This window comes from Natator depressus, chromosome 3, assembly GCF_965152275.1.
Source record: "Natator depressus isolate rNatDep1 chromosome 3, rNatDep2.hap1, whole genome shotgun sequence".
NCBI lineage: Eukaryota > Metazoa > Chordata > Testudines > Cheloniidae > Natator > Natator depressus.
In genome coordinates, this window is record NC_134236.1 from 62,029,931 (window position 1) to 62,043,865 (window position 13,935).

The window sequence follows — 13,935 nt, forward strand, 5'->3', positions numbered from 1 at the left end:
AAGAAAGGAACATAGGAATTGAATGCCCACTATTATGAGAGTAAAGAGGAGTGCAAACTTTACCTTTTGTATACCATACATTTTATATTTCTCTATCATGCTATTTCTGATTAGTTGTCTCTGTTACCTCAGAATTTGACATTCTTGCATGTACCCCAGAACTTAACAGTACTGTTGTCAGCCATTTTGTATGTTCAACCACTGCCAGCTAAAAAACAAATATCACATAGCGAAAAATAATCTTAGGCCTTTGTAAGGCAAGGTCAAACAACTGCATACTTTGTTTGCTAATGAAAATATTTTTTTGTAAATTTTGTTTTATTTTTTGTTTAAAAAATAAATAACCTTAATTTTAAATACTCCTAACATATTATTATTATTATTTATTATTTATTATTATAACTAAAATACTAAAACATTTTAAATAATAAATTTATTAAATATAACCCAATAAAAATTACTATACTAAAATCACTGGAAATTATATATTTTTTGTTAAAAGTAACTATAAAAAATTAAATTTGCTTTAAAACAGTCCCAAAAGCATTTCTAAAAACAAAAAGCTAACACGTAAATTCCCCATCAGCTAAACTAAAAAAAAAAGCTATTAAAAGTCTAGCTAATAATCACTCAAAACTATCTCAAACGATAAATAACTATATCTAAAATATCCTAAACCTATTGCATGCCTGTGTGTGTGTGTATAATGCTTAAAATCTAATAAATAATAACTTTAAATAAAAGCACACTTGCTTATACAGTATCACATGTCAAACAAATAAGCTACGCTCCTTATTAATTTATTCCTAACATTCCCTAAAAAACCCCAATTAAATTACCACTGCTTTAAATTCTAAAAAAAAAAAAAAAAAAAAGGTAACAATCTCTTCCAAATTTAATAGTCCCTGTCTTTCTCCATGTGGAAGTTTTTTCCAATGCCTGCCCTTGAACTTTCCATTTCTGCTCTGTTCTCTTGAGTAATGAGAACTGAACACAATATGTAGATTTTATTAAGTATTTTAAGTACATACAAAACCCCACGTAAATATAAATGAAAGGGGAAGGGTCTAACTATTGTACAGTATGTTTTACTGAGGGGAAAAGAGTTAGTGGGATTATTCATGTGCAGAAATCTTTCCATGATCAGAGCCTTAAATGTCTAATTTCAAGACGTTCTCATAATTGGATTTCTTTGTTGTGTTCTATTTAGCTAGTAAATACATGGGATGCTGGCCAGTAGTTTGGAAGGGCTTGAGAATTTCAACTACTCTATACTTGTGACATAAGGAATAGAGCAGCATAAGCCTGACTACACTGGGGCTTTCTTAAAGCAGCTGACTCCTCTTTTCTCTGCTGCTGGTCCCTCCACTCTTGGCTCTTGGTGCAGAGCAAAGTATCAGAACACTGTACCTCCGAGCAGAGGAGCCAACAGCAAAGATAATGAGGGTAGTTTAGAGATGGCAGAAAAGCAGATATTGAGTGGTTTCAAGGGCTTCTTGAGGATCGATTTGCATCCAGAATTTCCCTATTTGGATGTTGGTGGATGAGGAGAATAAGTGGACTTTTACAGGGTGGGAAAAAAAAACTTGAAAAAATGACACATCACAACAGAACACCAAAGAAACAAAAACAATCTGTGGAAACTAGGTGGTGTTTATGAATAGAATCAGGAGGAAGTGGGAGGGAATCCAGGAAGAGGGATTCATTGTTGGTGGGATGGGGAGGAAGAAGAGAGAAGGACCCATGGCTTGGGTGGGAGGTGGGGTTAGCATATTTTACATAGGAAGAAAGCTGGGGGTGGGATTGGAAGTAGTGTTTCCCGTTGGAGAAACCCAGAAAGAAGCCTCATGAGTTGCAAGTCAACTTCATCTCTATTATTTAACTATGTTGAAATAGACAACTTTTTGCCAAATTGCAATGATATAAGCTCTACAGTGTATTAATAGAACTCATTACTGCATTCAAATAGTTTGAGTGAACATCTGTTTAAACCTATATTAATTAACCATGCTGTAGTAATTGCTAAGTTTCTGAAAAACTATTTAAATTGATATAGTTAATATCCGTAATGATGTTTTTAGTGATACTTTAAAAATAAATTGTTTCATTTTTTTTCTACTTAGTTTCAGTTTCAGCCTCAGCTTTGGAAAAAAAATTAAGTATAATGGAGTGTAGAATTTTTAATAGAAGTTGTATGACTAATATGCCTTTTATCTAATATCACCCAGGGACATTTTGCTTAGTTTTTTAATTATTGCTATTTACCCAAACAGTGATTGAAATATGGAGGATATTGGTTTAAAACAAGATATCTAGTAATTACAGTGCTGTCAGCTGTGTAGGTGGGTGGGTGGGGGGAAAACAGGCAGCTGGTGAAAATTCAGATCACTTAAACACCTTCAGAATAAAGTAGGATTAGACATTAAAAAAAAGTTTCTAATGTTCGTGAGGATGACTTTGAAAATGTGAACCCAGTACAAACCAGTGTAGCATTCTCTCTTTGACATTGCAGACAGCTTGAAATAATAGTTGTAAAAGGTGTGAACTTACCATTAATTTCAACAGAGAATAACTGAAACCTAGCGATGAGTGGTGGCAATTTAGAGTAACACTTAGCTATTTCACTGATGATCATGTTAGTAGAAGTATCCAGCCATTCTTCTTCAAGTGCTGGTCCCCATGTGTAATCCACTGTGGGTATGAATGCACTCCATGCGCCCAGAGTGCCACAGAATCCAAAGACCTGCTTCAGAAATTTGGTCCATCTGGCTGTGGATTATATTAATTGTAACTGCTTAGAGCACCAAAGGATCTCAGCAGTTTACAAATAGTGACTTAAATACTTAAAAAATTGCTGAAAGGTGGGGAAGAAATATCCCCATAGTATAGATAGAGAGAAAAAAATGAGGCGGAGACATTTGATGTAACTTACAAGAATCCCATTACTTGAGTTATTCATCACTAGGTTGGAGAAAGCACCAGAAAATATAGTATAGGAACCAATAGACCACTTATTCAAGGTTCCTAATTTTAAATTTGGGACCCTAAAGTTAGGCACTTCAATTAAAAAATTTTGGTCTGAAATTCTAAATTCACATTTAATTTTTTTTTTTTAAAAGAAAAAATTGCTTGCTCTTCAGTATGAGGTAGTTAGAATTAAGGGAAATACTTCTAATTTTAAAACATAAAAACCACTTTGTCTTGTAAAACTTTAAAATACAGTAGCTACTGCCATTTCCTTTTTCTTCGGCAGATAGTTCATAAGTGCATAATTTTCAGAGAGATGCACAGGTTTTTTTGAAGGTATCCTATAGATCAATTCCAGAGTATCTGTGTAACCATAAAGTTGGTAATCTGCAGGGTTACTTTGTCTTCTTCCACCTAAGGTGTTTACAAATTCCTTAAAATCTGTTTGGATTGGCATTAGTCTTCTCTAGGTAAACTTCTTAAGTCTTTGTGTCCTCCCTGACCTTCTCAGTGATTAGAGTCTACAGTGAGTTGTACTTCAAGGGCTTTGCTGGCCTTCTGGTTTGAAGGCAGTTGTGTTGTTTGTTTCATTTTTTTGTTGGTGGTGTTTTTATTTCTTCCATTTTAAGACAAGGGACAATCACGAAAGCTTATGCTTAAATAAGTTGGTTAGTCTCTAAGGTGCCACAAGTACTCCTTTTCTTTTTACAAAACTGTAGGACGCTTTCAAAACTGAATAATTCTGTTCCATGCAATTCATTTTCAGGATTATATACAATAGTTCTGTAGCGGAGCTTTTTTTGCTGTGCCTCTTATCTGGCTGTTGCCAAAACCTATCCCGAAGGACTTTTTTTTTTTTTTTAAACTAGGTCACAATGTAATTGCATGTTACATACAGTACCTGCTTTTTAATTTTTAAGTGTTTATGAAGTTGGAATATGCTTAAAGTTAAGATTCAGTGAAACTATAGTTAAAAATATCAAATTGTCTGTCTGTATAAACTTACATTTAAATGATGTTTTTCTTTGGGGATAGAGAACTACTTCACAGTGGAACTATCTTACAGTATTTATTGTCAAAAATTTGATAACTAGAAAGCAATTTTTGGTGACAATTTCAGCCTACTCAAGTACGGTAGGTTAGCAGCATTTCACTGACATAAAATAGTATATATAGTCAGGTCCATCTCAGAGAAGTCAGTGGGCGGCAAAGGTTTTTTTATTAGTTACATCATCTACTATGCTTTGGTAGTAGTCAATTATAGAATAGTACATAATTACAAAAGGGGCCCTGATCTACTTTCCTTTTATGTCTCCTCATAATTAGAATTGAAAATAGATGTCATTCAAAATCAACAACGAAAGTCCAACATAGTAAAATAATCCTTTTTCGAGTATACACTAGACATAAACTGAGGATTTTACCGTTTAACTATTGGGTGCAATTATAGGCGACAATCCACTTGCTGTAAATGTCTCCACTCTGCCTTTGACAGTTCTGAACCATGAAAATAATTGAACAATCATTTAGCTTACAATGGAACCTACTGTTTCCAAATTATTGTTGAAGGAAGAAACTCACTCCCATGCCACAAGTCTGTCACATCAGTTACTTCAATGATGGCATAAATTATTAATAATTATGGTAATTCCCTGGTGCTTGGAATCTGACTTTTTTCCCACCTGTTTGAAGTCTATCGTCCATAATAGATGTTTCATGTATTGGCAACACTGAATTCAGTAAGCATGATTGATAGGGCATGATTTTTAAATAAGTATGATTGATAGGGCACTTAAAGTAGTACTTAAACAAAGCTAACTGAAAAATCCATTGAGGAATAACAGAAGACACGTGGTGAAGTGTATCACCATTCTGTGATGAATGAATGATTTTTTTATTTTATTTTATTTTATTTTTATTTTTTTTGGAGGCTGATGGTGGCTGCAAGATTGTGGATGGGGGAGACAGTCCAAAGAGGTACCAGGATGCTACTCACTCCCTTCATTGTTCCTGTGAATAGGATTTACAATACCTATTTTCCCTCCCTTGGAATCCATAAGTAAGGTCGAAATAGCCTGGCTCTATTGATCTGCAGGACCTGCTGTAAAATGTATTTATTTATTCCATACATGGCAGGGGAAACTGTTTGACTGTGCCTAAGGTTTTTATGAAAGCAGAGTTTGCGGGAGTCTTGGAGTTGAGCTGTGTAGGTTGTATAGTTAAATATTTATTATTTATCTTGTTTCTATAATTTGTTGAACACAGTCTCAGGTGCCTTCTTAAACTTACTATAAATTCTCTACACATGGCAAAATAATTGGCCTTTTCTCTACATTGTCTAGAGGATTTATTGTTTCATCTGGACGTCCAGAAATTTTGGAAAGATGGAATCTCATGGGTCCCTGCTGTCCTTAGGTTTTTAAATTAGGGATCCTTCTATATTAATGGGTGACTTGGCTTGTAGGTCTAGAGCAGTGTTTCTCAAACTTGGGACGCCGCTTGTTCAGGGAAAGCCCCTGGTGGGATTGAACGGTTTGTTTACCTGCCACATCCGCAGGTTTGGCCGATCGCGGCTGCCATTGGCCATGGTTCGCCGCTCCAGGCCAACGGGGGCCGTGGGAAGTGCTACGTGCTGAGGGATTAACTAGAGTTTATCAGGAACGAATGTCCACAAAATCCAGCATACAGTTTAGTTCTTCATTTTCAGAGTTGCTGTAAATCATGTTTTTGGCTTTAACTTAACCTATCTTCTAGCTTGCTACATTTTTGTTCAAGTTTTTCGTCCCTGCAAAGAAGGAATGTATGAAATGTTTTTTTCCTTATAACACCATTATCCTCTCCAGTGCTTTGTTCCACATCTCTTTGTTAGTTTGAAGAGAGATGACTGTCTCTTTAAAATCAGACAGTGATAGTCCTCTCTTTTAACCCCCTGTTGTTTGAAGAGGAGAATATTTGCTCTCAGGAGCTTTACCTCTTTGTGAGGTGTGTAGACACACACACACACACACACACACACACACACACACACACACACACACACACACACACACTTGCAAGGGAAGGGTGGACAAATATGCTCTTTATGGTTTTGCGAAGTAATTGGGGTTTGGGAAAAATTGGAAACTTTTCAAGTTGGGCATAAGTTTGATCCCAAGCTGCAGAATGGGTTACTAGTTACCTTTTGCCACTGCCCAGCAAAAACTTAAGTATTGTTTCTAAATATATAGTGTTCCATGAGACAACAGGAGTTCAATAAAGATTCGTTTTATGTAAGTGTGAGTCATGAATTTCAATTGTAGGGTGTGTTGCACTTTCAGAAAGTCCAACAGTTGCATAACTTACTGGTAAAAAGCGGAAATATCTCATACATAAACTATATGACACAGCAAGAGAATAATTTCAGGATAAGGTCAAGACTATTATGGATTTTACAGTGAGCCAACTAGTAGAATCTCTCTTTTTCCTAAATTTGCAAAAAGCTTGCTAGAGTGCTATAAAAAAAGGTTAAAACCTATATGTAATTATGTCAGAAAGCATCTCCAAAAAAGATTTGTAGTACTCTATAAAAGCATGAATCGATATTTCAAAATAAGTATGGAGGTAAACCTTTTCAAGAAAATATTATGAAATGTGAGCAAGCAACATAAATGGAACTTAAAAGTGAATTCTGTATTATTCATCACATTTTAATTCTAGATAATGTAAATTAACACCATAGGGAAATGTAATAAAATTATTGTCATAACTATCTTTTCTGCTCAGCTTTAAAGTAGATGGGCTGTATGCAAGATTTTAATACAAGCCAGCATGTGATTGATAATGGGTTTAACAGGAATGCAGATGAAGAATTGCAAGCATGGGATTAATGTCTTTGTCACTAAGGGGCTTGACAACACGGTAGCCTGAATACTTTGGGAAACATCATTATGTTGAAATATAGCATAATGAAAAACACAAAACAGAATTTTGGATAACTCAAGAACAGGCAACTAAATTATGAATTGTGTGTATTTATATATAAAAATACACCTTAAAGTAGTCAAAAACAGTGCCTGAAAGATCATGAATGTGTGTCATATTCAGGTATAATTACATGCATGACCAAGGATTAAGATTTTCAAATAAAGAGAAATCATAGTCTTATATAGATAGCTTTATTTGACACAATAACTAAACTAGCTATAGGTGACACTAAATTGCTGTATACAATTGTAATCTGCTATCTGTGTAGTCAGCAGTCACATTGACATTACCTGACTCCTCAATGTACAAGAGCCTCCCTATTCAGGGACAGATAATATTTAAAAATAGATTAAGGTTATCCTGTTTCTCCAGTTCCTTTCAAGTACAGTAGAACGTTAGAGTTACGAACACCAGGGTTACAAACTGACTGGTCAACCGCACACCTCATTTGGAACAGGAAGTACACAATCAGGCAACAGCAGAGACCAAAAAACCAACCAAACCAACAAAAAAGCCAAATACAGTACAATACTGTGTTAAACATAAATTACTAAAAGATACAGGGAAAGTTTAAAAAAAAAAAAAAGATTTGACAAGGTAAGGAAACTTTCTGTTCAAGTTTCATTTAAATTAAGATGGTTAAAAGCAGCATTTTTCTTCTGCATAGTAAAGTTTCAAAGTTGTATTAAATCAATGTTCAATTGTAAACTTTTGAAAGAACCATAACATTTTGTTCAGAGTTATGAACATTTCAGACTTACAAACCACCTCCATTCCCAAGGTATTTGTAACTCTAAGGTTCTACTGCATACAGATAAAAAGAAAAGGAGTACTTGTGGCACCGTAGAGACTAGCATCCGATGAAGTGAGCTGTAGCTCACGAAAGCTTATGCTCAAATAAATTGGTTAGTCTCTAAGGTGCCACAAGTACTCCTTTTTCTTTTTGCGGCTACAGACTAACACGGCTGCTACTCTGAAACCTGTATACAGACAGTGGGCTTCAGTTCTTCTTTGAGTGATGGTCTCCACTGTGGGGTTATGCATGCGCACCATCCATCTGGTGCTGGAGAATTTGAAAATCGTATGTGTCTGTCAGTCTGTGCATGCACCCTGGCTCACCTCGTGCCACCGATCGGCAGGATAAACAGTGGAGCAGACCGACTACCTCTCCAGTTTCTTCTCACTGTGTGTCTTCATCTCTTAAGATAAGATTTAGCTTTGTAAATAATTTTAGCATTTTATACAGTTTATAGTTCTAGTGTTTTCGTAGTTTTAGTATTAGATTAATCTTTGGGGGAACTCCCTCCCCCATACCCTTTGCGGGTACTGGATGATTCCCTACACTCCAAGCTTCAAACTCTGTGCTTCCTGCCCATGATCCTTCTCGGCAGCGATGCTGCCTCAGAGAAGCTCACATTGTAGTGAGGTGCAGTATCTGCTGCTCATTCCCCAGCTGTACTCAAGAAGGGCTAGCACTCTGTATCCAAAACCACCTCATGGACAAAGCCATGAAACTTTAATTGGACCCAGGCCAAGGAACCCTCCTCCCCTATACATTGGCCTGCCTCAGGAAGGAATGAGCTTCCTGCTACTAAGTCTGACACTGGTGCCAGAGAATCGACTCTCATAGACTCCCTGGTGGGATTTTCTCAGGAAGCACTCGTACACATGAGACTAACTCTTACTTGAAATACACTTTGACACTTTCAGATTAATCTCTGAGCAAGCCCAGTACCTCTGCCCAAGAAGGCTTAGGTTGGTCCTGCTTTGAGCAGGGGGTTGGACTAGATGAGCTCCTGAGGTCTCTTCCAACCCTAATCTTCTATGATAAGTCCCAGTGACCGGAACATGATCCGTTGGTACTGTCATCCTTGGCACCTCCTAAACCTTGGGATTCCATCGGCATTGACAAAAGACTGTTCCCAACCTATCCATGGCACTGCCTTTGACAGCACCCTTTTCCAGCTCCACTGGTCTGGGCACAGACAACCCCTCTCACTCCAGGGGGGAGCTGGGTCTCATGCTTCCCCACAGGATATCTCCTCATTCCTGGATCTGGATTCCTTTCCAGGGATGTCATAACACCACCTGTTGAGTCAACTGCTTGGAGAAGTTTATCGTCCATTCCTTTCTTGAAATACAACTTCCCTCCAATGGCTCTGGCGGTACCACCTCTAGAACAGGAATCCGCTTTCTCCTGACTGGGAGACTGCAATCAAGAGGAGCATAAGTTTTGTACCTTATATATCCTCTGCCACCCAAAAGACTTACATCACTGTGAGACAAACCTCCACATTTAGCTTGGAGCTGCTGGCACCCCATGCCATGTGGGCCTCTGCGTCCCCCTTTGACCCTTCCTACTGGCCATTTTGGGGGCCCTGAAACCAGAGTCAATCAGGTCAGCTAGTGTCACCCCTCCCCTTGAAAGAGGCACTCAGACCCCCTGCTCCCAATCCTTCCAAACAGGAAGAGCAAGATGCACTGGATCCAGTGGCTCTGCCGGAACCAGCAAAACTGCCATCTTCATCTCTGGATGAGGTGGTAACCCCTGTGTCTCCGTCTCCCACGCCATCTTTTCAGGCAGTCCCAGGATCATTTTTGTAGAGTTGCTGGTGAACTTCAGATTCCTCTTGAAGAGGCTCAGGAATCCCAGCACAAACTCTTAGACATCCTCCAGGCAAAATAGTGCTCCCCATTGATGAGGCTATTATGGAGCCAGCTAGGGCAGTGTGGCTGAGATCCGCTACTTGTGCTCCATTATAGCCTCATGTGGACTCCCTGTTAGATTGAGGTGTGATAGAACATGTCCCTCCTCAATACCAAGGGAGGGGATTTTACTTGGCTTACTTCCTTATACCCAAAAAGAAGGATGAATGGAGACCAATTCTCGACCTCAACCACTTCATTTTAAACTCAAGTTTTGTATGGTCATCCTGGCCTCTATAATACTGTTCCTAGAAAAGAACATGGTTTACAGCTCTTGATATGAAGGATGCATACTTCCATGTCGATGTTCATCCTGCTCTCAGATGCTTCCTCAGGTACGTGGTGGGCTCCGACTATTTTCAGTACAGAGCACTCCCTTCTGGGCTAGCAACTGCCTCCAGAGTCTTCACCAAAGTATTAGCGATAGTGTCAGCTCACCCCAGATGCCTTGGTCTCTCTTTTCTTCCCCTGCCTTGACTACTGGCTCCTTGTTGCCATGTTACACCAGGAGGCCCATATGTTAACTCTAAAGATGCTACACCTCCATTTCTTCCCTGAGGATCAGTATAAACGCCGAAAAAACTGTTCTCACACCCACACTGTCTCTGGACTTTATCATGGCCACCCTGGATTCAGTCACTGCAAGAGCTTACTTGCCCACAGACAGGTTTCAGACCATGAGCAACATTATAGCCCAGATCACAAACAATCCTTGAGTACCAGTCAGGACATGCCTATCTCTCCTAGGTCATATGGCCTCATGCACTCATGTCATGCCAGTCACAAGACTCCACCTTCATTACCTTCAAGCGTGGCTTAATAGTGTTGGCAAACACGTTGACCGTCTTCTACATCAACAGGCAGGAGGAATGAAATCTGTTTCCCTGCGTGTGACAGCGGTCAGCTTGTGGAACTAGTGTGAGTTGGTTGCTGACACACCATCAGCAGCCTACCTTCCCAGGAAATGAAAATACACTCATGAAGTCCTTCAGCAGACCTATTGCTCTCGACCATGAGCGATAACTCCATGACTTGGTGCTGCACAACATCTTCAGTCTATGGGGAGCCCCAACCAGAGATCTGTTCACCTCTATCGCGAACTGAAAATGCATCACATACTGCTCCAGAGGAGCTCTAGATCGCCACTCACAAAGTGATGCTGTACTTCTTGGTCAAATAACCTGAACTGTGGATTTCCCTCCATTACTGCTTCTGCCATGAATTCTACACAAAATCTGGCAGGACAGGGCACAGGTTATACCGATCACTCTCCACTGGCCCCAACAATTTTGGTTCCCAAATCTCCTGTGCCTGTCATGCAGAGTACCAATCATCCTCCTGACATTTCCTGAGCTCTTGATACAGCAGAACGGTAAGATAAATCAGCCTGTTCTGCATTTGTCACCTCAGGGCTTGATTTTTGGATGGGTACCGTCTTTAGAGTGCTCATGTTCTGCATACTTTCCAACTGTAGGAAGGATTCCCAAAGGCAATATTCCCTGGCTCAGTGGAAATGTTTTTCTTCTTGGGCACATCAAAAGAACGTTCTTCCAGTATATACAGATATCACTCTCATTTTAGACTGTATCCTTTTCTCTAAAGACGTCAGGCCTATCCATCAGCTCCTTACAAGTCCACCTGGCAGCACTCAGTGCGTACTATCCTCCTTCTCAGGGGCACTCGGTCTTCATTCACCCACTGATCTCAAGATTTTGGAAGGGCCTAATCAGAACTTTCATGCCTATTCACAAGCCTACCCGTCAGTAGGACTTGAACCTTGTTCTCTCTGAACTCACAAGGCCACCCTTTGAACTCCTAGCTTCCTGCTCCATGTCCCTTCTCATCAGAAAGGTCACATTCCATGTAGCCATCATCTCAGCCACAAGGTTGGTGAGCTTGGAGCGATGATGACAGATCCTCCTTACACTGTATTCCTTAAAGATAAGGTTTTATTATGTTTACACCCCAAATTCACCCGCAAGGTTGTTTCAAAAATTTCCTTGAACCGATCCACTTACCTATGTTCTTCCCTAAACAGCATGCTTCCTTACTGGAACAGACTCCATGCCCTTAGTGTCCGGTGAGCCTTGGCATTTTAGTTACACAGAACAAAACCAATCAGGAAGTCACCAAGACTGTTCATCACTATAACAGAAAGAATCAGGGGACAAGCACTCTCCACCCTCTCCACTGAAGATGAAGATCTCCAAATGGTTCTCTGGCTGCACTCTACTTTATCAACTATTGAACCTCCCTCACCCCCATGGAGTAAGAGCTCATTCCGTGAGAGCACAAGGAGCGACTATGGCATTGCTTCGCGAGGTGTATCCCTCCTTGAGATCTGTAAAGCAGCCACATGGGCTCTGTTCACATGTTTATGAGACACTGTGCCCTAGTCTACAACTCCTCTGCTGATGCCTCCTTTGGAATGACTGTCCTTCATTCAGCCCTACTGTCTACGTGCTCACACTCTGCTCCTTCTTAGGTCCTTCTTGTCAGTCACCCACAATGGACTATAATAAGGGCCATCACTCCAATAATAAGAGGAGGTTACTTACCTGTAATTGGAGGTTCTTTGAAATCCATGCTCTCTATCTGTATCCCACTGTCCACTCTCCTTCCCCTCTGCTTCGGATAGTCTCTGATTCACAGTGGAAAAAAGAACTGGAGAGGCATTCGGTCCACCCCACCCTTTATCCCCTCTATTGGATGCTTGAGGTAAGCCAGGGTGCACGCATGGACCAACCGACACTATTTTCAAATTTTCCGGCTCTGAATGTATGGTGCGCATGCATAACTCCACAGATAGGGGCCGCACATCTCAAAGAACCTCCAGTTACAGGTAAGTAAACTTCTCTTTCCTTGAATTAATTGAGACCCAAGTGTATTTACCGTTGAGAAGCAGCACATTTTGACTGGTTTTAGAACATCAGTTATAGGACAGAACAACAGTTAAGTCATAGGAATATTGAGAGGTCTTGCCAGACTTGTGATCTAGTACGAGAGAGGTAATGGCTGAGTCTGCTAACTGTTAAATTCAGTTAAATTTTCTAAGTAATCTGCTCTCCTTTGGAGATAGCTATTCAAGTCAAATAGTAACTGTTTATGAAAAACATGACAGTCTAAAAACACTCACCAAATCCAGTGAGGTGGTCCAGAGGAGATTACCTAAACAGACAAATGGATGGGTTAGAATTTTAAGCACAACCCTTGTCTCATTGCACCTTCTCTTGCCTTCCCTTCCTCTGACTTATATGTCCCATACATTAGGACTAAGGTGATCGTGGAGGGAGGGCATAGAATAGAGCCCTGACTGTTGACCATGGAGCAGCTGCCAATCTCTCCCTCTACAAAGCCTGCAGTGGCCCAGGACTACCCCTTGCCAGCAATGTCAGCCAAGCACTGTCTCCTAGTGCAGCATTGTGTATTTTGCTGCATTTTAGTATGTTTTATTCAAAGTACTGCAGAATAGTAACAAAAGACCACACCAATAAAGCAAAAAGTAACAACAAAACGCATGAACAGGTAGTCCTGGGGGAGAATAAAATATTGTGTTAATAGAAAAGATGTAATGTTTGAGGTCTCTTCTCTTCAAGAAGGAGCTTTAAAAAGGGGGAGGGAGAGAGGTCTTGAGATGAGTGTTAGAGTGTTGAAGAATTTGAGCAAAACGGAGTAAAGTATGCCAAGGAGTTGAAGCTTAGAAGAGAAATAGCATAATCTTTAAAATGACAATAGAAGAATGAGTTAGAAGATGAAGAGAAAATTAATAAAGGAAGCAGATAGCAAGGTGGAGGGTAATAAAAGAATAAAGGTAAGAAAGAACAGTTACAATGAATACCATCCACATAAGAGTGAGAATTTTAAAATGACAACAAAAGTGGATCAAAGTGAGTGAAGTGGAGAAAACAAAAAAAGACGAATAGAAAATTAAGTGTTAAAATTAGTGTTTAGGAATACCAACATAGCTAGTCATTTAGATGCTGCATCTCCAAGGACCCTAGTCCCTTTTGAAAGAAGTGAATCATCAAGGTATTGAAGGTGTATATCAGTCAAACATACAAGTATGCACACAATCCCTTAGTTTTTGATGTAGTGCATTTGTTTTTGGATAACCGTGCAGAGTTGAAACATGAATTGTGCTGGTACTCAGAGAATTTGCCTTTATGAAACTTGCTACTGGTTAATATTTCTGAGTTTCAGATAACCCCTTTTCAGAAAGAGGTGTCTTAATACAGCCTGATCAAGATAATTCTAAAATGAATAATTCATATCTTGGGATTTTTCCAGTGGTAAAGATAT

The 13,935-nt window shown here is 39.4% G+C and overlaps 1 protein-coding gene across 1 annotated transcript in view; it reads left to right on the plus strand.

Annotated features, from left to right (window-relative positions):
• Positions 1 to 13,935, plus strand: part of MEI4 (meiotic double-stranded break formation protein 4) — a 118,201-nt gene that overhangs the window by 36,880 nt on the left and 67,386 nt on the right. The window lies entirely within an intron of this gene.